Genomic DNA, 27454 nt, shown 5'->3' on the forward strand with positions numbered 1-27454 from the left:
GTGTGTCAGCACTATCACCAACATAGAGGACACAACAGGAGCAAGAAAGATATAGTTCCTTTTATTGCAGCCTGGTAGGAGAGAGACAATCAAGTGACCTTCCAACTAACATGTGATATAATATTGGGTCATGACAAACACTATGGAATAAAGCAGGGCGAGGGCCAGAGGAGAACAGGGACAAGAAGGGCGGTCAGGGAAAGCCTCTCTAGGAAGCAGTATTGCACAGAGGTTCCAACAAGGTAATGAAATCAACCTGAGGCCATCTGGGAAAAGAGTGATCCAATTAGAGGGGACATCCAGTGCAAAGGTCCTGAGGTGGGAGCTTGCTTAGCATATATGAGGACCGAAAAGGAGGCACCAGAGGAGCATGGAGGGATAGAAGTCAGACAGAGACAAGGCCAGGGGGAGTAGTGGCCATTTTGTGAGGGCATTGGAGGTGATGAAAAGGACTCTGGATCTTTTTCTGAGTATGAGTGGACATCACTGGAAACATTTTGAGCAAAAATGATCTGGGTTATATTTAAGAGGGTCAGTTCAGGTGCTCTATGGAAACTGCCTATAGAGTTCAATGGTGAAGTGCAGCTACCCTTGAGGACTCCTGTGGGCATAGTCAGTCAGTGAGAGCTGAGGGTGTCACAGACAGTATTGCTGACAAGGAGGAGGGGAGCCTAACCTTAGCAGCTGTGTGATTCCAGACAAGTCAGTGGTTTCTCAGAGCTGCTCTCTGCCTCGGACAATCCCATTATGACCTCAGTTTCTAATAGGAACACAACAAGATAACATATGCAACCAGCTTTGCATAGTGCCTGGCTCCTATCAGGACTGTGTTTCTGCCTCCACTAGTGTCTCTACCTTTCCAGCAGAATCCCTTCCCATCATGGCTGTTGCAGCTGGAAAATACTCCCTCCGAGGAGGCTGGAAGTTTTTTAGTGAGAGCAACTCATGGGCAAACATAGGAAAACTCAAGAATCTCTTACATCAGGACCTAAAAACCATCACAAAAAAGAAATCCTGGCACTTTTATGGCTCCCTAAAAACCCTTTAGAAACACACGTGGTATTTTTCTCTCAAGGCCCTCTGTGGTTGAACCAATTAGCCAACTTGAAGGCCAGGAACAACATAGATCTCCAGAGGCTGGTGGTCCCCAGAGAAGGAGGAACTGCCTGAGTGGGAGTGGACGTTGACCATGAACTGGATACAGGGCTCCAGGGTAGCAGGTGGGCAACCCTACTCCTGTACCCACCACCTTGCCTAAGTGAGTATGACTGGGTTGCCTCTGCTGAGTCGCTAAGTGAGATGATGGAGTCTCTCCCCACATGCTGGTCAGCCCTGGGTGCAGGCTAGGACCCAGCTCAACCAGGAAATCTGGGGAAGCCATGTGCACAAGACAGGGAAGAGAAGACAGAGCAGGGCACATGTGCTAATTCACCAGGTGAGACTGCGCTGTGTGCCCCATGCGCTGCAGTAACTCCTAAGTTCATAGTGGCATATCGCCTCAGAAATGAGCCTAGTTAATTTTCACAGACTCTAATTTTCACCCCTCTAAGATGGGCAGGACATAAAGGATTATCCCATTTTAAAGGGGAGAGAACTGATGTTCAGAAAGGGGTTGTGGAGACTTGCACAGAATGAACCTCCTTCTGAGACCATTTGGGAGTCCTAGCTGCCAACCTCTCCTCAGCCAGTGTGTCACATCCAGGGCTGTCAGACTGAATGAGCCTCTGGGCTCCATGGATGGGCCAAGGGAGATCCAGGGAGTCTCCCAGGTGGAGCCTGGCTCCTCCTCAAGGCCATGCTCCATTGATCAGAGACCTTCCCTTGCCACAACTCTATCAAGCGCGAGAGAATCAAGGCTTGTCACTAGGCCATGGCCTTAGGGGACTGCACAGAGAAAAGGGCTCCTTCTCTTTGTTCTTCATGGCACAATATTGTTTTCTCCTGTGGCGCCTGGACTCCTCAACCTCAACATAACCAAACTGTCCCTTCTCCTACATTCCCCTGTCTCCTCTAGATACCTGGGCTTCAGCCTCTCCCCTCTACCCCCTGCCAATCTTCATGGCCACTGGATTTCAGGAAAGTTGCCTGAACTCAGCCTTCCTCTCCACCACCAAGTGGTTTCAGTCACCACTCTTCCTGGCCACACCGGGAGGCCCTAGCATACACCCCTGGCCTCCTCCCTACCCTGCTAATCTTTATGCTTATTGCTAGCGACTTTTTCATAGGCTCTTAACAGATTCCCTTTACCCCTGACTGCACAGCCTGGTGGCCTCAGAAAAGACCTGGGACCAGACAATGTCGAACAAGGAAAAAATACAAGTTCTCCCTCCTTCTTATAGACTCAGCATACCCAGCCTATGCCCAAACCTGGTGAGGTCTAATCCATCCACCATCTGAACACTTGGGACCAAGGCACAAACTGTTGATGCCTATTAATAATGAAGCCCAGATGCTGAGGGGTCCTGGGGAGGAGAGCCTCCCCCAACTGCTGAGACTTCTCCTCAACAGTACAGGCAGGTGAGATGGGCCTGGTCCAGAACCTGGAGCTGAAAGGCAGCAGGCAGGACCCCTGTGAAAAGCTCTCAAAAACCTGGGTGCTGGTCAGAGCCCAGCATGTGCCAGACCCTGGGAAGAAGTATCAGAGCCAGACAGCCCCACAGAAGCCATCAGATACATCACATTAAGGTAGTGAAATTGAGGCCCAGGAAAGGGGGAGGGAAGCGTCCTCCGTCAACAGCAAACCCAGGAGCCCTCATACTCCAGACAAAGAATACCTCCTACTTGCAGCACCTCATAGTTGAAGCATCCCAAACTTAATGGAGAAAACCCTGAAAAGGTAATGAAGTTGTCTCAGACTGCCTTTGTCTTAAAGGCAATTGCCTGCAGATGGCTAGCCCAGAATATTTCCAAATGAGATGCCCTGGGAGAACCCTTGGTGGGCACCGAAGCAGTCAGTCCAAGAGAAAAAATAAAAATGCAGGTTGTTGTCTAAAGCACTTGTGTGCGCATTCTGTTTGGGGAAATAGCATTAGTCACAGAGGCAGCACTGATGGGGGGTGGGGAGAGGGGGCACAACTGGGGAGAGCTTGGGGGAGGCAGCAGCATAGAGAAGGTTAGCATCTCCGCCAAAGCCTGCCTACAACCTGCCCCACCCGCCACCCACACTGGTGGAAGGGAACTGTCTGATGGGGTGAAAGCATATCAGGACCCTGCACACTGAGTGAGGAAGTGGGCAAGGATGCTGGGGTCTCCTGAAACTTTCCCCAGCTCCTTGGTCAGCTCAGCCTGCCTTTGCACATGAGTGTAACACATGTACGATATTCATTCATGTGCTCAAGCATTTGCTGAGCACTAAATCCAGAGAACTGTTCTAGGTACTGAAGATACAGCAAAGGGCAATGCAGATAAAGCTTCCTTCTCTCATGTGAATGGGGGGAAAAATAACAATGCCCATTTGTTCATTTCATGGAGCCAGGATTCTTCCCATTCCCCTGTTCCACACCCTGCCCCAGAGCAGCCCCATTCTGGCATGTCTGCATCTCCCAGCTATGAGTGCTGATTCTAAGGGAAGACCACCAGCCTGAGCTCCAGGATGGCTCAGAACTTCCCTCCCTGCCACACCCTAAAAACTCCATCCATCTAGGGCCAGTCACTGGAGGAGGGGGTGCACCACAACAGACACCAGAGTAGTCACTCAATGCCCAGTCCTTGTTGCTCCCAGCTCGCCAGCCTTCCAGCCCAGCAGCCCGAGTGGTCTCTATAAACCTACCCTGGATGGGGTTGCACACCCACCTTCTAAAAGCTCACTCATTGAAAATCAGACCCTCTCTCTTCCTCTTCCTCACTCACACAAGGCCTCATCTCCCTCCTCCGGTCCCCCCTCTCTCCTCTCAGCCTCCCTGCTTCCTCCCAGCCTCCTTACCTCCTCTTAGTCTCACATCCCTCCTCCCAGCCTCACCTCCCTCTTGTCAGCCTCACCTCTCTCTTCTCAGCCTCCCCTCCCTCCTCACCTCCTCAGCCTCCCTGTCTCCTCCCAGTCTCACCAACTTCCTCCCAGCCTTACTTCCCTCTTCACAGCCTCACCTCCCTCTCCCTCATCTCCCTGCTTCCTCCCTGCCTCCTATTAGCCTCACCTCAGGCTCCTAGCCTCACCTTACCCAGTTCTTTATCTCTCTAGGCCTCCATTCCTTCTACCTGAATCCAGGATGCTCTTCCCCCATCACTGCCAGCGTCAAGCTAGCCCTTTAGATCCAACTGTAAGTGACACTTCTTCAGGAACCTTCTCAGATGTGCATCCAGAACAGACCCCTCACAACCCATCTTAACACACTTCACTTTTCCTTCACAGACATCGTGATTTATACTGTTTTGGGGACACAGCAATTATTTGCCTGATGTCTACATCTCCTACCCACTGAAAACTCCATGAAGGAAGGTAAAAAGCTGAGTTTGTTCACCAATGAATCCCCTGCACCTAACACAGACTGTACAGAGGCCCTTGTGAGGAGTTTGAGTTTTATTTTAAGTTTAATAGAAAACCTTTGAAAAATCTTACACAGTAGGTGATGAGGTCACATTTATTGTCAGTGACTTATTGAACAACCAAAACCCAAGAGGATAAAAATATTAAAAGTTTCTTTTCCTTTAGTCATTCACCTTGGTTCCAGAATGACACCCAAAAGTTTAAGTCACTTTTAATTATCAAGAGGTCCAAGCTTATTTCACCCCTTTTCATGCCTTCCTCCACTGTCTCTCATGCCATGGCTAATCTTTGTCCTGGGGAGGAAGCATGATTTCTAAGAGATTCCTTTCATATCCTTCCCTACTCCTCAGGCCTCCCTTCCTAGGGCCTGCAGGAACAGGGGGCAAGGATAGAAACATGGCCAGTGTTGTCTGAGGTGTCCGATCACCTGTATATGAGGTGAGGTGCCCCTGGCTTCCATCTGGTTGGATCTAGTTCCTTATTATGTTGGGGGGTCTACTGCATGGAATGTGGAAAGTGAGGAAAAGAAGGATCAGGGAGATTTCTGTTTCAGGCTCAAGTATCTAGATGGTTGTTGGAGACATTTTGTGAGGTGGGATGTTGGGAAAGGAGGAGGCTGGAGAAATCCCTCTGGGGTCTCTTAAGGCCAAGGTATGTGGGAAACATGCCTGCAGATGTCAAGGCTCAGAGGAAACGTCTGGGCTAGAGATCAGCATTTGGAGTAGTTTGATGTGTAGAGATGACAAGCCCCTGGGATAGATGAAGTCACCAAGAAAGGAGAACAGAGGAAGGAGAAGTAGCACAGATCTGCCCCTTGGGGACTGTCAAAAGTTCAAGTTTGGGCAGGACATTGGGAGGAGCCTGTGAAGCAGAAAGTTGGCAGCTAATGACAACATGGTGAAAACCAGAGAAGAGACTATCATGGAGGTCATGCTCAACCTTGTCAAATGTCACAACAAGGGCACCGAAGAGGGAAAGGAGCTTGGGGCGGAAATATAAAGATGGCTGGCTTTGACAAAGGTAGTTTCAGCGAAGGGAGGGTGACATCAGTAGCCACACTGTGGTGGGTTGAAACGTGGACAGAAGGAGAGGACATGGAGAGGTAAGAAACAGGGCAGTAGCTGGAGGGGAATGGAAAAACGGGTAAGGGGTTTGCAGTTTTGCTTTTCTGATGGAAGATTCTAAGACAAGTTTCTAGGCAGCGAAGCAGGAAAGTGGGAGAGGTGGAATGCAGGAGAGAGGTATAAAAGGGGGAAAGGCAAAATCCCAGGGAGGGTAAAAGCTTGGATCCAGAGCCCAGGGCAGGAAGTGGCCTTTGCAAGGGGAGGGAGACCTACTTCCTCCAGGACAACAGGATGGGGTCATGAGCCACAGGATGCAGATGCAGGTGGGGTTATAACTTGGGAGCCTGGAGATGAGACATGGCTGGGAAATGGGAAGGGCAGTGGATTGGGGATTGAGAGCAGAAGACAGAGTACAACACAGGGGTTTCGGGAGGACATGTGAATGCTATAGAGGTGAGTGCTGAAGAGTCAAACCTGACACCCAGCTCTCCTCTTCACGGAACACCATGCACCTGTGCAAGTTGGCCTCCAGGTTCATCAGGAGTTTTGCCTGATAAATATCACAAAGAAAAGTGAACAGGGAAATTGGGCAGGCAAGGGAAGGATTATTAATGAAACAAAATCATGATGTTTAACTCAGGAGACAAGGGTTTTGTGAAGAATGGGGGGTTAAAGATCTCACTGTTCCAGCAGAAGAACTGAGGGTAGTTGGAGAACGGTAGGTTGTGCTTGTGATTTTGGATACGGGGTAGCTGTCGCCAGTGGGCTTGTCTAGAATATGAACTCCACGAGGCTGAAAGGCTCAGGTAAGTGAGGAGGTGCAACTGGAGATGAAGAGGTTATGGAAATGAAAGGTCAAAATGTGAAAGTCATCAGGAATGAGGCAGATCTGGGATGGGGAGAGAGCAAGCCCGAGAGGGAATAACACCCTCAACTTGACAGGCTGTCCATAGAGGACAACCAAGTGTTGGTTAAGGTAAGTAGGGGAAGAGAAGAGGTGGAGGTCAGGGTGTCTGTCGGCTCCAGGGTGGCAGCTGCCGAGGGAGAGAGGATAGGTGGGGAAGCAGATAGCAGGTGGAGGTTTGTGTAGGCTCAGGGACAGCTGTGACTGAAGTCAGAACAGTAGGATGGAAATTAAAAGATGCAGAGCAGTTGGTAAAGTGTCCGACTTCAGCTCAGGTCATGATCTCACTGTCCTTAAGTTCGAGCCCTGTGTCGGGCTCTGTGCTGACAGCCCAGAGCCTGGAGCTTGCTTCTGATTCTGGGTCTCCCTCTCTCTCTGTTCCTCTCCCGCTCATGCTCTGTCTCTCTCACTCTCAAAAATGAATAATTGTTTAAAAAAAATATGCATAGCAGAGACGGGACAGTTTTAGAGCCGACATCTCTAGTGCTCTGGTTGACGGTGTGATTAATCCCAGGACACTACCTCAATTGGGTGATTCTCTGTACAAGGGCCACCTTTCTTTGTATTGTAGCCAATGTTTTCAAAGGACAAATATGTATGTTAATCAAAGAAGGCTAGGGAGGGAATTAATATTGAAAAACTACTGGTCCCAGGACATTTATATTTATGTCTGTTTAATCCTCTGATAAGTACGCAGAGAAATTATTACTGTTCCACTTCACACATGAGAACAAGGTTCAGAGAAAGTAGGTACCTCATCCAGGGGCCCCGACTAGCAAGTAACAGAAGAAGAAGAAGAAGAAGAAGAAGAAGAAGAAGAAGAAGAAGAAGAAGAAGAAGAAGAAGGAGGAGGAGGAGGAGGAGGAAATGATGAAAAGGGTATTATTTAGATTTATTTAGAACTTCCTGTCATAGGCCTGCCATGGCTAATTGCTTTTACTCACACTGTCTTATTTAATTCTCATGATGAAACTAATAAACTAAATTGCATTATATACCCATTTTATAGATGGCATAATTATGACTTAGAGAGTAATGAGATCTGTCCAAAGTCAAAGGCAGACACCCATATCCTTTGTTGGACATGATGTCTTTTACCCACAGAAGTCATGCTCTAAGCCCCACTCATGCAGAGAAATGCCCCATCAAGAGACCAGTTTAAATATAGAGCAGGTGCCCCTGCCATGGAGATGGACGCCACATCTTTTAACCTCATTGGACTCTGGCCTGCTGAGCCATCCTCCATGATGAGTCAGCTAATCAGACACATGTCCTGGGCCAGGGGCTACAAGCTGTTTCAATTTTTCAAACACAACAAACAACAGGAAAGAAAAATGATCAAACCAGATCCAGAAAGAGGCTCGACCCAATGCCCCCAAATAGCTCTTCCAGTCAAGAGACAGACCCTCCATCTGGGCTTACAGATGTTGTTCAGTGACCCTCAGTCAGGCAGCCTGGCCCCTCAGGGGAAGCTGAGAGGATCGCATAGTGATGGTGCCTGTGAGTGGGCAGTGGCAAAACAGGGTGGTTCCCTGGGAAGAAAGTTGCAGGATTGAGGTTGCCTGAAATCCAGCTGATAACTGCCAATAACTGCAATTTCTACACCCAACTTCCCTGCCCTTAAGTCGTGTACCTGGAATCAGAAGCTGAGGACCACAAGATCCCCAGCTGTTCACTTCCGTGTAACCCTAAAACTGACCAACAGTGAGATACTGGTAGACCCTGGGATGAAGAAATAGAGGTATCTCATGGCCAGAGCATCATGCCTGCACTTCATCAATTGGTGAGGTATTAGATGCTCAGCACAAGTATGCATCTGCAAATGGACTGAATGCTAGGTTCACCCCAATGGTCTGGGAATAATGCTGAAACCTTATCTCCAGGTGCCCAGGCAAGATTAGGAGTGGTGGCCTCTGGTTTTAATGAGAGAATCTTCTACAGACAAGAATTCCCTACTTCTAAATGCAATATAAGGTTCTTAAAGCAATGAAAAGCAACTAACGTTGGGAGTGTTAATAAGAACACAGTATCTTCAGTCCAGATGCCATTGGGCTTATACTTTTTAACATTTCTGCCAGCCCACACTTGGCTGAAACAGATGCAAATGTAAAACCAACTTTGATATCCCCTGTTTGGTTTCATAAACTTACTATAAATGTTTCAAAAGCACATTTTTGTGTTTTATATTCTTTTTGTTTATTTTCATGTTAGACTCGGGGTTTTATCTTATAAAGTTGTTTTCCAAAAGTAGAATCTTGCACCCACAGAATATTGAGGCTTCACATACACAACTCAATGTAGAGGCATCATCTACATTGATGAACAAAGTAGTTCTCTGGTATCATGAGCCAACTCTTTGATGTGCCCTCTATCAGCTATCCTATATTTTGTTTCTGGGTAGACCAAATGTTCTAAGAGCATCTGGCTAGTGGAGCATTCCCCAACTAGTGAGCAGCTAGATCCTCTGCATTCCATCTGTTGGCTCTGTCTTAGTTCCAGGGACTTCACCACTATGGCTACACTATTCAAGGGTCTCCACCTCAGAGGCAAGGAAAGGTTATAAATCTCACTTAGAGGGCTCCATTCAAACTACTCAAGGGAAAAAACATCCCACAGCTGATTGAGAAATGCACATCTGGTTAAGAAGCATTGATATAGCATGTTGGAGTAATCACACCCCACCATGATTCTTTCCCTGGATGTAGCCATAAAACCTAGACAGAATGCATGGATCAGTATTAGAGGAATCTGAAAAATAAATAGTGGCAGTCAGGTAAGGGAAGAGGACAAGAATTTTAAGTTCCACTAAACTGGATTGAAGTTTAACAAGTTTTCATTTTCTGTTCCCCTTGCTCCTCAGCCTTGGAGATAGGTACAGCCACAAAAGTGTACAGCAGGGCAAGATCACAAAAGCCACAGCTATCTGACTGAAGGACCATCACAGGAGATCCATAAGAACAGGAAAGTACTGGGGATATCACACAGAGGGAGGAGCTTGGGAAAGCAGTTCCATCAAGTTGTTTATAAACTTCTGGGACACACTCCTGAGCTTCTCATAAAAGGATAAGATACTAAACAGGATGTAAAAAAAAAACCTGTGAAAACAAAATTTAAAGACAAGTTACCATCCAGATTCTAGACTGGTCACTGGGTGATACACAAATGGGACATATCAAAAGAGCACTGCAAGTGCTTTGAAACTGAACTGATTTTAGAAACAGTCCATAGGCAACATGCTAGAACTTGTGGCCTTAACATAACCTGCTAAAACAAAAATATTAGTATCCAAAGAGATCAAGAGTTTCATAGCATAATATTCAAAATGTCCAAGATAAAATCCAAAAATTCTCAGAATAAGAACCAGGAAAATCTCAATTCATATTTTTAAAAAAGACATTAATATCAAGAGGAGATATTGGGGTGCCTGGGTGGCTCAGTTGGTTAATCATCTGACTTTGGCTCAGGTTATGATCTCAAGTTCATGAGTTTGAGTCCTGCGTCTGGCTCTGTGCTGACAGTTCAGAGCCTGGAGCCTGCTTCAGATTCTTTGTTTCCCTCTCTCTTTGCCCCTCCCCCACTTGCACTCTGTCTCCCTCTCTCTCAAAAATAAGTAACATTAAAAAAAAATTTTTAAGAGAAGATGTTGAGATGTTCTAGCAAAGACTTTAAAATGACCTTTAAGGGGCACCTGATTGGCTCAGTAGGTTAAGCATTCAGCTTTGGCTCAGGTCATGATCTCACATTTGTGAGTTAGAGCCCCACATCAGGCTTTCTGCTGTCAGCATGGAGCCCACTTCAGATCATCTGTCTCCCTCTCTCTACCTCTCCCCAACTCTCTCTCAAAAATTAAAATAAACATTTAAAAAATAAAAAAAATAAAATGACTATCTAAAATATGTTCTAACAAGCAATTGTGAATACTCTAAAAACAAATGGGAAAATAAAAAGTCTCAGCAAAGAAATAGAAGATATAAAAAAAAAAAGTAGAAAAGTTAAGCTAAAATATACAGTAACTTAGAAAAAATAAAAACTCATTTGATCAGCTCAATACAAATTTCTCAGTAATAGCATCAGCAGACAGATAATCAAAAAAGATATAGAAGAACTAGACAGTCCCATCAACCTACTAGATCTTATTGGCATTTATAGAACACTTCAAACAACAACAAAATACAATTTATTACCAAATACACATGCAACATTTGTCAAGAAAGACCACATCTCATATTATAAAGAAATCTTTAAAAATTTAAAAAAGTTAAATCATAAAAAGGCTTTCTGGCCATAATGGAATTAAACTAGAATTGTTGAGTAACAGAAAAATAAAAAAGGAAATGTCTAAACACTTGAATACACTTATAAATAATCCACAGATCAAAGAGAAAGTCTAAAGAAAAATTCAAAAATATTTTAAACAAAAATAAAAATTTGACATTTTACAATTTGTGAAATGCAAATAAAGTAGTGCTTAGAGAGAAATTTGTAGCACTGAAATACGTATATCAAAAAGAAGAAAGAACTCAAAACAATAATCTAAGCTTCCATCTTAAGAGACTAGAAAAGGACGAACATATTAAACCCAAAGCAAGCACGAGGCTGGAAATAAAGATAACATCAGAAATCAAAGACATTGAAAACATAAAAACAACACATAAAATAAATGAAACAAACCAGATTTTTTCAGAAGACCAACAAAATTGATAAACCTCTTGAAAGACTAACAAAAAAGGAGGGCACAAGTTACCAATGTCAGACATGTAAGGAGACATCACTACAGACTCCACAGATGTTAAAAGGAAAATAAGGGAATAAAATGAACAACTCTACAACCATAAATTCAGCAACTTAGACGATGCAGAGTAATTTGCAGAAAAACACAAAAACCAAAATTCAACCAAGATAAAATAAATAACCTGAATATTACTGTAACTACTAAATAAATTTAATGCATAATTGAAAGCCTTCCCCCCCCCACAATCTTCAGTCATAGATGATCTTATTGGAAAATTCTACCAAACGTTTAAAGAAGAAATAAAACCAACGTTACACAATCTCTTCCAAAATACAGAAAGGATACACTTTCTACTTATTTTATAAAGCCAGAATTCCCCTGCTATAAAAATCAGACACTACAAAACGGAAAACTGCAGATCAATATTCCTCAATAACATAGACAAAAATAGAGAAAGACCAATACCATATGATTTCACTCATATGTGATATTTAGAAACAAAACAAACAAGCAAAGGGAAAAAGAGAGAAAGAGAGAGAGGGCAACCTTCTTAATTATAAGGAACAACCTGATGGTTACCAGGGAGCAGGTGAGGGGATAGGTTAAATATGTGATGGGGATTAAGGAGTGTACTTGGCATGATGAGCACTGGGAGATGTATGGAACTGTTGAATCACTATATCGTACACCTGAAACTAATATAAAACTGTATGTTAACTAACTGGAATTGTAATAAAAACTTTTTTAAAAAAACATACACAAAAAGATCTTCAAGAAAATATTAAATATAAACAAATTGAATCTAGCAACATATAAAAAGAATATTATGACCATGTAATATATAACTCAGAAATACAAGACTAATTCAATCCTTAAAAGTAAAGCAATATGTTACACTATTTTAACAGTCTAAGAAACAAAAACTACATCAAAAATGCAGAAAACTCATTTTGCAAAATTCAGCATGATTCATGATAAAAACTCTCAGCAAACTAAGAATAAAAGATAACTTCCTCAACTTGATAAAGGGTACCAACACACACACACACACACACACACACACACACACACACACACGGCTAATATTATACTTAATATTGAAAGACTGAAAGATTTTCTCCTAAAATAAGAAAAAGGCAAGTATCTCTACTCTCACCATTCCTATTATACATCTTATTAGAAGTTATAGCCAGTGCAATAAGGTAAGAAAAAAAACAAAATATGTATTCCAAGATAGCAGCATAGAAAGACCCTGAACTCACCTCATCTGACAGAAACACAGAATCTATAGCTACATATTGAAAAATACTCACCAAAAAATACTGAAAACTAGCTGAATAACTCTCTTCAAAATAAAAGATAAAAGAACCATATTGAGACAGGAAAAGCAGAGATGTGGTCTTCCACAGTGCAAGGACACAATAGAGAGGACTCAAAATCACAGTGAAAGAGAAGTTACAACCGATACCACAGAACTACAAAGTATCATGATCACTGTGCATAATTATATGCCAACAAACTGAAAAACAGAAAAAAATAGATAAATTCCTGGAAATATACAATCTTCCAAGACTGATCATGAAAAAAATAGAAAATCTGAATAGACAGACTACTAGTAAAGAGATTGAAAAAAAATAACCAACAACCTCACAACAAATTAAAGTCCAGGACCAGACGGGGTCACTGGTGCATTCTACCAAATATTCGAAAATTTCATACCTATCCTTCTCAAACTCTTTCCCCAAAAATTGAGTAGATGAGAATGCATCCTAACCCACCTTACAAGGCCTATATTAGCCTGATATCAAAACGAAACAAAAACACCACAAAAAAAGAAAATTACAAGCCAATATACCTGATGAGCATAGATGCAAAAATTCTCATCAAAATATTAGCAAACCAAATTCAACAATACACTAAAAGTACCATGTCCCAGCACCAAGGGGGATTTAGGACACGATTCAAGGTTGGTTAAACATCCACAAATCAATCATGAAACACCACATTAACAAAATGAGAATACAAACATATGATGATCTCGGTAGATATAGAAAAAACATTTGACAAAATTCAACATCCATTTATGATAAAAAAAAAATACTCAACAAAGTGGGTACCTCAACCAATAAGGGCTATATATGAGAAACCCATAGCTAACATCTTACTTAATGGTAAAAATATCAAAGCTTTTCTTCTAAGATCAGGAACAAGAAAGGATGCCCACTCTCATCACTTTTATTCAACATAGTATTAGAAATCCTCATCATGACATTTAGGCGAAAAAAAAAAAAAAGGCATCCAAGTTGGAAAGGAAAAAGTAAAACTGTCACTATTTTCAGATCACATAATACTATATACAGAAAACCCTAAAGACTCCACACACACACAAAAAAACCTGTTAGAACTAATAAATGAATTCAGTCAAGTTGCAGGACACAAAATCAATATATAGAAATCTATTATGTTCCTATACACTAATAACAAACTATCAGAAAGAGAAACTAAGAAAAGAATACCATTTACAAGTGCATCAAAGAGAATTAAATACCTAGGAATAAATTTAACCAAGGAGGCAAAATATTTATACACTGAAAACTATAAGACATTGATGAAAGACATGGAAGATACACAAATAAATGGAAATATATTCTGTGCTCATGGATAGGAAGAATTACTATTGTCAAAATGTCCATACTACCCAAAGCAATCTACAGACTCAATGCAAGCCCTATCAAAATTCCAATGACATTTTTCATAGAACTAGAACGAATAGTTCTCAAATTTGTATGAAACCACAAAAAAAAACCCATGAAAAGCCAAAGCAATATTGAAAAAGAGGAAAAGAGCTGGTGATATCACACTTCCTGATTCCAAACTACCCTACAACACTATAGTAATCAAAACTGTATGGTATTGACATAACAGACACATAGATACAGAATAGAGAGCCTGGAAATAAATCAATATGTATATGGACAATAAACTTATGACAAAGCAGCCAAGAATACACAATGGAGAAAGGATAGTCTCTTCAACAAATGATGTTGGAAAAATTTGGCAGCCATATGCAAAAGAATGGAACTAGATCACTGTCTTAAATCATACACAGAAATAAACTCAAAAAATATTTGAATGTAAAGCATGAAACCATAAAACTCCTAGAAAAAAAAAACACAGGATGTAAGCTCTTTGACATTGGTCTTGGTGTTTTTTTTTTAAATCTGACTCTAAAAGCAAAGGTAACAAAAGCAAAAATAAGTGGAACTACAACAAACTAAAGAGCTTCTTCACAGCAAAGGAAATCATCAACAAAATGAACATCAACTTACTGAATGAGAGAATGTATCTTCAAATCATGTATCTAATAAGGGGTTAATAACCAAAATATACAAAGAATTCAAACACCTGAAACTAATATAACACTGTATGCTAACTATATTGGAATTAAAAGAAAAGAAGCAATGAAAGGAAGGGAGGGAGGGAGAAAGTGAGGGAGGGAGGCAGAAAGTACTCAACTCAACAGCAAAAAAACAATCTGATTTGAAAATGAGGAAAAGATATAAATAAATACTTTTCTTTTTTTAAAAAAAATTTACATTTATTTATTTTTGAGAGACAGAGGGAGACAGCATGAGCAGGGGAGGGGCAGAGAGAGAGGGAGACACAGAATCAGAAGCAGGCTTCAGGCTCCGAGCTGTCAGCACAGAGCCCAACACAGGGCTCGAACCACAAATCGTGAGATCATGACCTAAGCCAAAGGCAGACACTCAACCAACTGAGCCACCCAGGTGCTCCTAAATAAATACTTTTCAAAAAAAGACATAAAGGTGGGCAACAGGCATATCAAAAGATGTTCAAAATCACTATCAGGAAAATGCAAATCAAACCCACAATGAGATATCACCTCACACTTGCAAGAATAGCTATTATCAAAAAGTCAAAAGATAACAAGTATCGAAGAGAATGTCGAGAAAAGGGAACCCACATACGCTGTTGATAGGAATGTAAATTGGTATATCCACTATTGAAAACAGTATGCAGGTTCCTGAAAAAATCAAAAACAGATCTACTATATGATCCAGCTATTTGCTTTCCAGGTATTTTTTTGAAGACAATGAAAACACTAATTTAAGAAGATATACACACCCTTCCATTCATTACAGCATTATTTATAATAGCCAATATGTGGAAAACAACCTAAGTGTCTTATTGAGGGATGAATGGATAAAGAAGATGTGGCATGTTTGTACAATGGAATACTACTCAGCCATAAAAAAGGAAACATTACCATTTGCAAGAACATGTATAGACCTGGAAGTTATTATGTTAAGTGAAATAAGTCAGAAAGAGAAATACAAATACAGTATGATTTCACTTACATGTGGAATCCAAAAAACAAAACAAAACTCACAGATACCGAGAACAGATTGGTGGTTAGGGGTTGGACAAAAGGGCAAAGGACAAAAAGGGTCAACTGTATGGTGATGGATGGCAACTAAACTAATTGTGATCATTACTTTGCAGTGTATAAAATATTAAATCATTATGTTGTACACCTGAAACTAATATAATGCCATATACCAATTTTACCTCAATAGCAACAACAAAAAATTAAAGCACATGAATTGAAAAGGAAGAGGAGTGCCTGGGTGGCTCAGTTGATTAAGCATCCAACTTTGGCTCAGGTCATGATCTTGTGATTTGTGAGTTTGAGCCCTGCATCAGGCTCTGTGCTGACAGCTCGGAGCGTGGATCCTGCTTTGGATTCTGGGTCTCCTTCTCTCTCTACCCCTCTCCTAATCATGCTCTGTCTCTGTCTCTCTCTCAAAAATAAATAAACATTAAAAAAAATTTTTTAATAAAAGGAAGAAATAAAACTGACCTATTAACAACCAATAAGATTTCTATGTAGAAAGCCTCAATTAACCTACAAAATAATTCCTAGAATCAAAAATTAAGTTTATCAAAGTTGGAGAATACAAGGTCAACACACAAAATATCAATAGTATTTCTATATACCAGCAATGTAGAACTGAAAAACAAAATTTAAAAATAATGCTATTTACAATAGCTCCCCAAAATGAAATAAATTATAAAGCTAATATAACTTATGAAGGATCTGTACAAAACACTAATACAGGAAATCAAAGACCTAAATAAATGGAAAGATAAACTGCGTTTGCAGATGGGAAGACTCAACATAGCAGTGATGTTAATTTTCCCCAAATTGGCCTATAGATTTAAAGCAATTCTGATTAAAATCCCAGAAGGATTTTTTAAATATAGACAAGTTGTTTCTAAAATGTATATGGAAAGGAATGGAATTAAAATAGCTAAAACAATTTTGAAAAAGAAGTTGAAAAAATCACTATCCAATCTTAAGACTTACTATAGAGCTATAGTAATCAAGACAACATGATATTAGTGAACAGATAGACAAGTAGATGAGTGAAACAGAGTAAAGAGCCTAGAAATAGGACCACATAAATATGGCCAATTGACTTTAACATTTCAAAAGCAATTCCATGCAGAAAGGATAGTCTTTTCTACAAATAGTGTAAGAACAACTACACATCCAAAAACAAACAAAAAAAACACATTGAATTCAGCCTCACAACTTATATAAAAGTTAACTCAAAATGGATCATCCATTCTGGAAAAGTCTGGCTGTTTTAATAAAGTTAAATATACACTTACCATATGATCCAGGACACCCACTCTTGGGTGTTTATCCAAGAGGAATGAAATTGTCAGACAAAAACATGAACATGAGAGTTTTTAGAATCACTATTCATAGTCACCAAAAATTGGAAACAAACCCAAACATCCTTCAGCAGGTGGATGGATAAACACACTATGGTTGGTCCAATAAAATACTATTCTACAAAAAGATGAGTGAACTATTGACACATACATGGATGAATCTCAAAGGCATTATTCTGAGTGAAAGAAGCCAGTTTCAAAAGTCTACACACTGTCTGATTCCATTTATATGACAGTCTTGAAATTATGAAACTATCATGAAGGAGAACAGATCAGGGGTTAGGAAATTCTGAGGCCATAAAGGAATAGCATGAAGGAGATTTCTGATGAAATTGTTGTGTATCTTGATTGGGGTGGTGACTCCATGTATCTCCACATGTGTTGAGATTCAGAGAACCATAAAAAAATAATAATGAAATAAAATCACAACAAAAACATGACACAAATAGGACAGGCCACTGTAGCAAACCTCAATCAACCTCCGAGGCTTTGTGCAAGAGCTTCTTAGGTTAAAAACTTACAAACAAGACAAAAAACACATTTGAACCAGAAGACACAGAAGTAGATTGACAGAGCATTGAAGAGACAGATGTGGACCCTTGAGGATGTCCCCTGACTTCACATCCAAGCTTACTCCTCCCAAGCCTAGAACACTGCTCAGCCACATTTCCCTGAACACAGTGAGTCCTATGAGCACTGGTCCTCAAGTTTGTTTGTATACAGAGTCTGAACTAAAGGAATTTGGCCTTGCAACAGAAGGGCATCTATTATAAATGCAGAGATGCAGCTTCAGTAGTGTCTGAGATACAGCCACAGAATGTAGCTTCCAGTGATCCAGAAAGTTCCCTTATCATCTGCGGGATGTATGTCTTACAATTAGCTGGATTGTTGAAATGACAGGTAGAGCAGCCCTGTTAGTTTGCTAGGGCTTTTGTAACAAGGTACCATAAATTTAAAACAAAGAAATATATTCTCTCACAGTTCTGGAAACCAGAAGTCCAAAATCAAGGTGTCGGCAGCATCATGGTCTCTCCAAAGCCTCTGGGGTAAGATCCTGCCTTGCCTCTTCCAGTTTCTGGTAACCTCGGGCATTCCTTGGCTTGTGGCCATATGACTCCCAATTTCTGCCTCCATCTTCACATGACTGTCTTCCCTCTGTGTCTGTGTCATCATATGACATTCTCCTCTCTGTGTGTCTGAATTTCTCTTTTCTTATGAGGACACCAGTCATATTGGACTAAGGCCCACCTCAATTAGATCTCATTTTAATTTGATCACAGCTGCAAGGGCTCTGTTTCTACATAAGGTCACATTCACGGGTACAAGGAATCAGAACTTCCACATAACTTTATACAATTCAACCTATACCATCAAAATTTCATAGAAAATAGGAAATGAAAGGTAAAACAACAGTACTGGCATTCATTTGTTGAATGTACTGATAGCAATTGATTCTAAAGAGGTTGACAAGCATTGAGTCTCTGCTCTCCTTATCCTAAATCGCCTTTTCAACTTGTTGGGAAAAACAAACCTTCCCTTGAGTTGTATGTTTTTATATAATGCAGGCTGCACCTCTTTTTAAAGTTTTCAAACCAGCCCTCACTGATGTACAATTTAATGATTTTTTACACTTGCTTCTGCTATGTTTCGATTTCCCAAGTCTCAGCAAAATCCTTATTTAACCACTTGGCCTTTTCACAAAATTATCATGGTACTTACTGGGACTGGGAGGGATATAAACAAATCTCTCTCCCCTTACAACCCCCCAGACTCAGCCACATATTCTATGAGGAAGGAGCCATATTTGTCGCTGTGTTCTTTTGTTTAAAGGTACTATGCTACTATGTCAAACTATGCATACCTGAAAACATGGAATTAAAAATTTTTAATATACTGAAACAAAAATAACTTTTCAAAACTATGGTTGGCAAAGATCCTTGGACCTTCCTCCATTGGTTTATATACTCACCTGGTAAACATTCACTGAGCATATAGGATGCTCTGCACCCTATATCATACTAGGGGTACAAATAGGACAAGCCATAACACTGATGAAAATTCAGTATTTTGAGTGTTTTCACGGGGTTAGCATAAGGTATCTTAGGATCTTGGTGCTGCTCCTAACTCCTCCTGAGAGTAAAGTGTGACTGTCCTCCAACTAGTTCAATTCTTGTCACCAATTCAATGGCAAACCCATAAGGATAAGAAATTCTTCCTCTCCTTATATCTCCCCCACCAAAGCAACCCAGAATCAGACCAGCTCAGGACCTCTAGGGCAACCAGAGGCACCTGACGCATTCATTTAACAAATAGAAGTATACAGAGGCACCTGGCTGGGGCAGTAGTTGGAGAATATGACTCTTGATCTTGGGGTCATGAGTTTAAGCCCCACCATGGGCATAGAGATCACTTAAAAAAATGGAAGTGTACAACTGCAATATGCCAACCATGGTGTCAAGCAGTGGAGATAGAGGAGAACGGCAGGGCAGCTGTCCTTCCTGAGCCATTGTCTACCGCAGACTGGCTCCTAGGAAGTCAGGGAGCTGGGAGAATGGGGAGGCCTTGGCACATCAGCTGGCTGGGAGAGCCCACGAGGCAGCCAACAGCTGCTCATCCAGATATAGCCCTGCTGTCCTGAGAACATGTCACCTTATTCAAAAACAAGAAATATCTTTAATTATCTGGCACTTATGCTCCACTTAGAATTATTACTTCAGTCACTAATCAGGGGAACCCAACCGCTCCAGACTCCTGAGAGTTCAGGCAGCTTGTCAAAGGTACAAAGGCTACCAGCAGCCATCAGGACTCGGGGAAGCTGGCTCATGCAGCCCCAGGTGGGCCTGATCATTCCATCAGGCCCAAGGGATTGGCATCTAGTTTGCCAATCTCCACCAGGCCCAAGTACATGGAGAAGGCTGCCATAGCAGACCCCAAATATGAGAGTGGCTCTCTTTCTATAAAGCTTTGGAACCCAATGGCCAATGAGTACCCAAACAGATGTCCAAACATCTGCAAATAGGGAGATGTACATTATAACAAAGCACCACTTATACCCATCTGACAGACAAGGATTTTAAGTCCAGCAACACAGGTGTGCCTGAGTGGCTCAGTCGGTTGAGCGTCCGACTTCGGCTCAGGTCACTATCTCATGGTTTGTGAGTTTGAGCCCCACGTCGGGCTCTGTGCTGGCAGTTCAGAGACTGGAGCTTGCTTTGGATTCTGTGTCACCCTCTCTCTGCCCCTACCCTGCTCATGCTGTCTGTCTGTCTGTCTCTCTCTCTATCTCTCTCAAAAACAAATAAACATTAAAAAAAAAAAAAGCTTTCAACTCCAGCAACATCAACCAAGAGTTGCCAGGATGTAAAAAACAGAGTACAACTAACTTGGAGAGCTTTTTGTCCATACCCAGGGAATCTGCCAGCATGAATGAGCTACAGGGCAGCCCATCACACAGGGCACAAGGGAAGCCATAGGATGTGTTCATCATAGTGCTGCCTATTACAACAAAACATTAGAAACTCCCCAGCGTCTACCAGTAGAGGAACAGGAAGGTAAACTATGCATCCAGAGGAATCCAATCAGCAGTTAAAATGAAACAAATCTCTGTCTATTCAGATTTGTTAGATTCCCCCAAACATATTGCTATGTGAAAAAAAAAGCAAGTTATAGAATATTATGTCCAATATGCTACCACATTCTATCATTTGAAACAGAAAACACTGCTATATCTTGTTAGTGAATATGTAGTTAAAATGTAGAAAAAATAAATGCCAAAGTAGATGCCAAGTTTAGGACAATGCTGCATTTGAACAAGAAGAAAGGTATAGGAGTTTGAGGATAGAAACAATGGAGGCTTCAACTATAAATTACTTTTTATTTAAAAAATTGGAAGCAAACACATCATATCATAATGGTAAGACTTATCAACCTTTGGAGCTGAGTGATAGAAACACCCATGTGTCATAGGCACTAACTTATGCTTTACATACACTACAGCATTTAACTCTCACTACAATGCTGTGAGGGAAGGTATTATTTACCCCCATTTCACAAATGGGGCAACTGAGACACTGAGAGGCTAAGTAACTTGCCCGAAGTTACACATCCAGGATTTAAACCCAGGCCATCTGGCCCCAAATCTGTGCTCTTAACCACTCTGGAATCCTGACTCTGTGGAATGGACATGGAGGTATATTGCAATTCTCCCTGACGTTTACATAGGCTTGAAAATTTCCCTAATTAAAATCAAAGAAGATGTAGAAGTGCTACAAGAAAGAGCTTCCCAAAGCCCCCAGTTAACTTCATGTGTCAAGTTGGCTGGACCACAGTGGCCAGATATTTAGTCAAATATGATTCTGGATGTTGCTGTGAGGATGTTTTTGGATGATATTTACATTTAAATCAGTGGACTTTGGGTAGAGTAAATTGCCTTCCAGAATTTGAGTGAGCCATCTAATCACTTAAAGGTCTGAGTAGAACAAAAGGCTGACTTCCGCTAAGCAAGAGGAAATTCTCCAGCAGATGGACTTCAGAAGTGGTCGGCGATATTAGCTCTTCCTGGGGCTCCAGCATGCAGACCCACTCTGCAGAATTTGGATTTGCCAGCCTCCATAACTGCATGAGCCAATTCTTTCAAGATCTCTCACTCTCTCCAGATAGATAGATAGATAGATAGATAGATAGATAGATAGATACTATATAGAGAGATACACATTATATATACATATATATACATACACACATGTATGTTCATATATACACACACATGCACACACACGCATGTGCACATCCTACTGGTGTTGTTTCTGTGGTGAACCCTGACTAATACACCCCCCTCCAGCTCTTGCCTAGAAGAATGTAGTACAGCTGTCAAAGGACAGATGGAAAGAGTCCTGGCTGGGTTGCTCCTACTCCCTCCTATCTGTGGAGTCTTGAGAGAAAGAATCCTAAAGAAGCCATTAATTATCAGAACATCACACTCCAAGGTAGCTATTGCTAATCCCATCTTATAGGGAGGAAAACTGAGGAGATAAACAGCTTGCCAAGTTCTCCCATCAGGCAAGGAACAAAGCACATTTCCCTAAAGCATACAGCAAGGGCTATCTGTGGGTGCACCTTGACTTTGCCAACAGTCAAACCCAAATCAGACAAATCCCAGGAATCCTAAGAGTTGATCAGTTTGGGTACTAGGGCCACTGATGTGAATTTGTTTTTCACTACAGAGATCCTATGCTTAGCCCACAGCCTGGTCACCCTCTTCCCCCAGGACAAATATTTGTATGTTTTCCAGCAGTCTACTCAATAAGTACCTTTTAAATGGACATGTACTTGTTAAATAAAGCAAAACTTATAGATACCCCCTCCCTCATATGGGGCTTCCCTTAAAACAGTAAGAAGAGAAACCAAGGACAAGGGTAAATCCTGCTGGGGAGTGTAATCATGTAGATTAGGTAGCAGATGGAAGAAAGTGTGGTTTCATTGAAATATCTAATAACAAAGAACAAGATACCCAGACTACAAGAAAATAGCACAAAGAGAAGTGAAAGCAAACATCTACAGAAATCATTATTAAATTAACTGCCAAGTTCACGGGGTGCCTGGGTGGCTCAGTCATTTGAGCATCCGACTTCGGCTCAGATCATGATCTTACAGTTTGTGAGTTTGAGCCCTACATTGGGGTCTGTGCTGACAGCTAAGAGGCTGCAGCCTCTTCAGATTCTGTGTCTTCCTCTCTCTCTGCCACTCCCCCACTCATGCTCTGTCTCTGTCTCTGTCTCTCTGTCTCTCCCTCTCAAAAATAAATAAACATTTCTAAAAAATTAACTGCCAAGTTCAGACAAGGAATCTCACAGCACAGTCAAAATCCTGATGGGGACACAGTGATGGCTCCAATATACACACTCCTCAGTGGCAGAAAACAACAACCACCTAGGAACCTTGAGTAACTGAGCAGACAGTGAATTAAGACAATATACAGGAATGTCTAATTATGGGGCATAGTTCCTGTGATGACTATGCAGAAATATATGAAGACTCACAGCAGCAGACAAAAGAAATATTGCAATACAAGGTCCTGTCTGATCTATGAAAACCTGAAATAAATGAAGATACATACCATACTCATGGATAGAAATATGTACAATTATGTAGAGTAAATTCTTCCCAAATTTATCTGTATATTTAATTCAACTCTAGTCAAGATTCTAACAGTATTTTCATGGGCCCTAACAAGCTGATTCTGAAATTTACATGGAAGAATAAAGAACAATGAAGAGCCAATACACCTCTGAGAAAGAAGACTGCTGAGGAGAGAGTTTTTTACTAGGTCTCAAGAATTATTAAGTCATAGGGATTAAGACATTGTGGTACTAGTGCAATAATAGACAAAATAACCAACAGAATAGAATACAAAGCCCTGAAACAGATGCTAAAGTTATACGAAAATTTTCTAGATGACAGAAGTGGCAGATCAGGTCATGGGACACATAAGGAACCAGTCAATGAATGGAGCCAGAAAATACAGGTGTCCACTTGGGAAAAAAAAGTGAACTTCAATTCCTAACTCACTCCAAACATAAAAATTAACTATAGTTGGATGAAGAACTTAAATGATAAAAGTCAACTTTCACTGTTTTATGTAGATAAATATCTTTCTGATCTGGGGATGAAAAAAGACTTCTTAGAAAAAAAAGAAAAAAACAACATAAAATAAATGGTTGATAAATTTTGACTATATCCAAATTAAGAATTCCTATATATCAATGAAAACTTTCAAGACAATAAAAAGGCAAATAGGAAAATAATATTTGTTAACATTATAACTGATAAGGGATTAATATCAGTAATATATAAAGAACTAAAAATCAGTAAGGATCTTTGAACCAATAGAAAAAGGATCAAAAGACATAAATAGGCAGTTCACAGAAAAGGAAACACCTGTGAATAATAAAGCTATATAAGATCTGTATTCTCTTTGGTGATCAGAGAAATGCTAATAAAGACCATAATAAAATACCATTTTACACAAATTCTGTAGACACAGATGAAGAAGCCTCTGTGTGTTGCAGAGTATATGGAACAAGAGCATCTCCTATATGTTGCTGGTAGGAGCATAAACTGATACAGTCAGTTTAGAAAATAATTTGTAATTTTCTTGTAAAATTAAACATTCTGTCCCCGACAATCCAACAATGCCACTCCAAGAGAAACTTGGACATGTATAGCAGGAAACATGCACAAAAATGTTCATAGCAGCACAGTTCATAATAGCAAAATCTTGGCATCATGCCTAATGCCCATCAACAGGAGAATGGATTAAAAGGAGACACCATTCACAATAGCATCCCATTGTAATGTACACTACTCGAATATTATGTAATGAACTCTGGCTACATACAGTAATAATGAGAGTGTGTCATAAACCAGAGATTATGATTAACCCAAATCTGAGGTCTCCAATATAAATGAAAAGGAGTAGGAAAAAAAAATTTTGAAAGGACACCTATCTTTCCCTGGTCAGACAAATGCTGTGATCTCATCCTTGCAAGGGACATAAGTGTTTATTGAAGGGGAATTTTTTAACAGCAAGTCCCTTCTGACATTCCTCAAACCAATACCATAAATGAAATTTCTATGCCAGCATCCCAGAGTGAGATAAATTGGGATTTAAATGGCAGAGGATGGGGGCTTAGCTGCAGCCATTTTTATATATGCATGCATTCAGGCAGAGCAAAGAGAGGATACTACAACCCTGATGGTAAAAGTTAACAGGAACACCAGGCTACAGAATTTGGGAAGGAAATGGCTTCTAATCAGTCTGTCTGATGGAACCGATTGCCTGAGATAAAGCCAGGCCATGCTGTTGAAGATGGATAATTGAGACTTTATTGGACAAATCAGCAGTGATAAAAGAGGTAACCTTGTTGCCAAGAAGGAAGGTAAATAGAGCTGGAATAATGGTAAAAGCTGTTGTTAGATTCCAGTTTTCCAAGCACGATTTATGCTCCTCCTCTGCAAAGTCTTCCTCACTTTCCTAAACAACTTCAGAGAACCAGGATCATGGACACATTACCCAACCCAACCTAAGCTGAGGTCTGTAAACTGCCTAAATTATCTCTATCAGACACCAGAATGGACAAAAATGGGGATAAACCCAAAAGTTCGGTCACTATCATTAGGAGATAAATAAGCAGAGAGGTTTACAGGGGTGAAAACCCATGTCTCAATGGTCTCCAATGGCTGTCACAAAAGTGCTATCTCTTTCCACTTCCTGCACTCCAGACAGTGATTTCAAACCAACAATTACCTCATCCAGTTTTGATCAGGCACAGACTAGGATCCAGAACGAAAAGATCCACACTACTGTCAAACATCCATTCAGAAACAAATTCAGTTCACTTCTTGGCTCAAACTCCCCCTTCCCCCAGGGGAACTCCCCCTTCCCCCAGGAAGCTATCTCTGATTGCCCCTAAAACCTTTGAAGGGCCTCGTCCAACGGCTGACTACAGTATCAGTACTGTGCATACTTTGATACTTAGACAATGAGCAATCATTAGAATGAGTATCATGATGTTATTAATTCATTAGACAAATACCATTAAATATTACTCTGTGCCAGTCAGTGCACTGAGAACTGGGAATACAGCAGAAAATGAACACAAACAGGGCCCCTGCTGTCTGGGGGCCACTTGCTGGCAAAGGAAAAGCCCTTCATCAGATAGTCATAATACTATCATGATTAAAAATCAAACTAAGGGCAATGAAGGGCAAGCAGGACACTGAGGGACCAGATCTTGTTGGCAGGAGTGGGAGTGAGGTTAGGAAGTATTGTCTAAATTGTTTTTGAATGATGAAAAAGAAGTAATCTATTGAAGGGGTGTGTGCATGTGTATTTACACAATGTACGTGTGTGTGTGTGTGTGTGTGTGTGTGTGTGTGTGTGTTTGGTGGAGGAACAAATAAGGCAGAGGAAATAAGTGCAAATTTAGGTAGTAGATGGACCATAAAGGCCACATTTTCAAGATTCCCAAGTGTCCACTGAGAGCTGAATGGATACATAAAATGTGGGGTGTATATATATCTATATCTATATATCTGTATCTATATATCTATATCTATATCTGTATCTATATCTATAGGTATATATCACACACACATACACATATATATTTATATATAACAGAATATTACTCAGCCATAAAAAAACAATGGAATCTTGCTATTTGCAACAACATGGATGGATCTAGAGGGTATCATGTTAAGTGAAATAAGTCAAAGACAAATACCATATGAGCTCACTTATAAGTGCAATTTAAGAAACAAAATAGCAAATGAACAAACAAGAAAAAAGAGTCAACAGAAATCAGACCCTTAAATACAGAGAACAAACTGGTGTTATCCAGAAAGGAGGTGCATGGGGGGGGGGGGCGTGAAATAGATGAAGGGGATTAAGAGTCACTTATCGTGGTGAACACCAGGAAATGTATATAATTGTTCAATCACTGTACATACTGCACGCCTGAAACTAATATAACACTGTAAGTTACCTATACTTGAGTGAAAAAAAAGATTCTGGTCTTTACTCAAATTCAATGGAAATCTTAAAAGGAATTTGGGGTAGGAGACAGTAGGCGCAGGAAATGACTTCTGCATTTTGCCTTTTGGAAAAAATCACTCTGAATAAAGAATTGAGGTGGTCACAGTTAATATGTGAGAATAAGTTAATAGTCTATTGCAATAAGAAATAATGGATGATATCTGGGACTGATATTTGGGCCCCACTGGGGGTTATGGTAATGAAAATCTTAGTGGGATTCGGGAACGAGAAGCAGAAAATGAATACTTTGCCATGATGAAATAACTCCTTAATTATCACCTGTAATCATGTGAAATAAAATGTCTGCTAGACTTGGAACTCCATGAGGTCAGGGATTTTCCTCAGCTACTTTTTTTTTTAACCTCTGCTGTATCCTAACACTTAGAATAACACCTACTAAACAATAGATACTTGTTAAATAGTTGTTGGGTGGATGGATGGATGGATGGATGGATGGATGGATCCTAATTGAAGGTAAGCCTTTGGTCAACTAAGGCTCCACTCCCCAAAAGCAATATGAAAGGCTTGAAGAGATAAATGATGATGGAGTGAGTTATAGTGACAGTCTCTGACTGTACTGTGTAAATGGGAGAAAAAACAACAACTCAGATCTCTGTAGAAGCTGAATTATAATATAGCTGCATTCACAACCTCACCAAGTCTTTTATGGTGAAGTTGGGGCATTGGCTGGGAACCAGGAGGGAGCTGAGAATTAAAAGGGATATTAATGGGAGAATGTAAGATGACTAAGAATGGCCTCACTACCCCAACCCTGCAAGTCCCCATTACGAGCTGAAACAGCCTCTCCTCCCTTCCCTATTGCATAGTCCTTCTTTGCTTGAAGACCCAAACATCCCTTCAATTTGGGTTCTACTTTGAAACAAGAAACTCATTTCCATCATCCCTAACACCA

General features: G+C 40.9%; 1 long non-coding RNA gene across 1 annotated transcript in view; it reads left to right on the forward strand.

Annotated features, from left to right (window-relative positions):
- The window catches only part of LOC125932780 (uncharacterized), a 5278-nt gene extending 668 nt beyond the window's left edge, over positions 1-4610 (forward strand). Inside the window, exons 2-3 of the long non-coding RNA XR_007460751.1 lie at positions 4178-4256; positions 4349-4610. This is a non-coding gene — a long non-coding RNA (uncharacterized LOC125932780). The remainder of the gene's footprint in view (positions 1-4177; positions 4257-4348) is intronic.
- Positions 4611-27454: the final 22844 nt, after the last annotated feature.

The sequence above is a fragment of the Panthera uncia genome, chromosome D2, assembly GCF_023721935.1.
Source record: "Panthera uncia isolate 11264 chromosome D2, Puncia_PCG_1.0, whole genome shotgun sequence".
NCBI classification, from domain to species: Eukaryota; Metazoa; Chordata; class Mammalia; order Carnivora; family Felidae; genus Panthera; species Panthera uncia.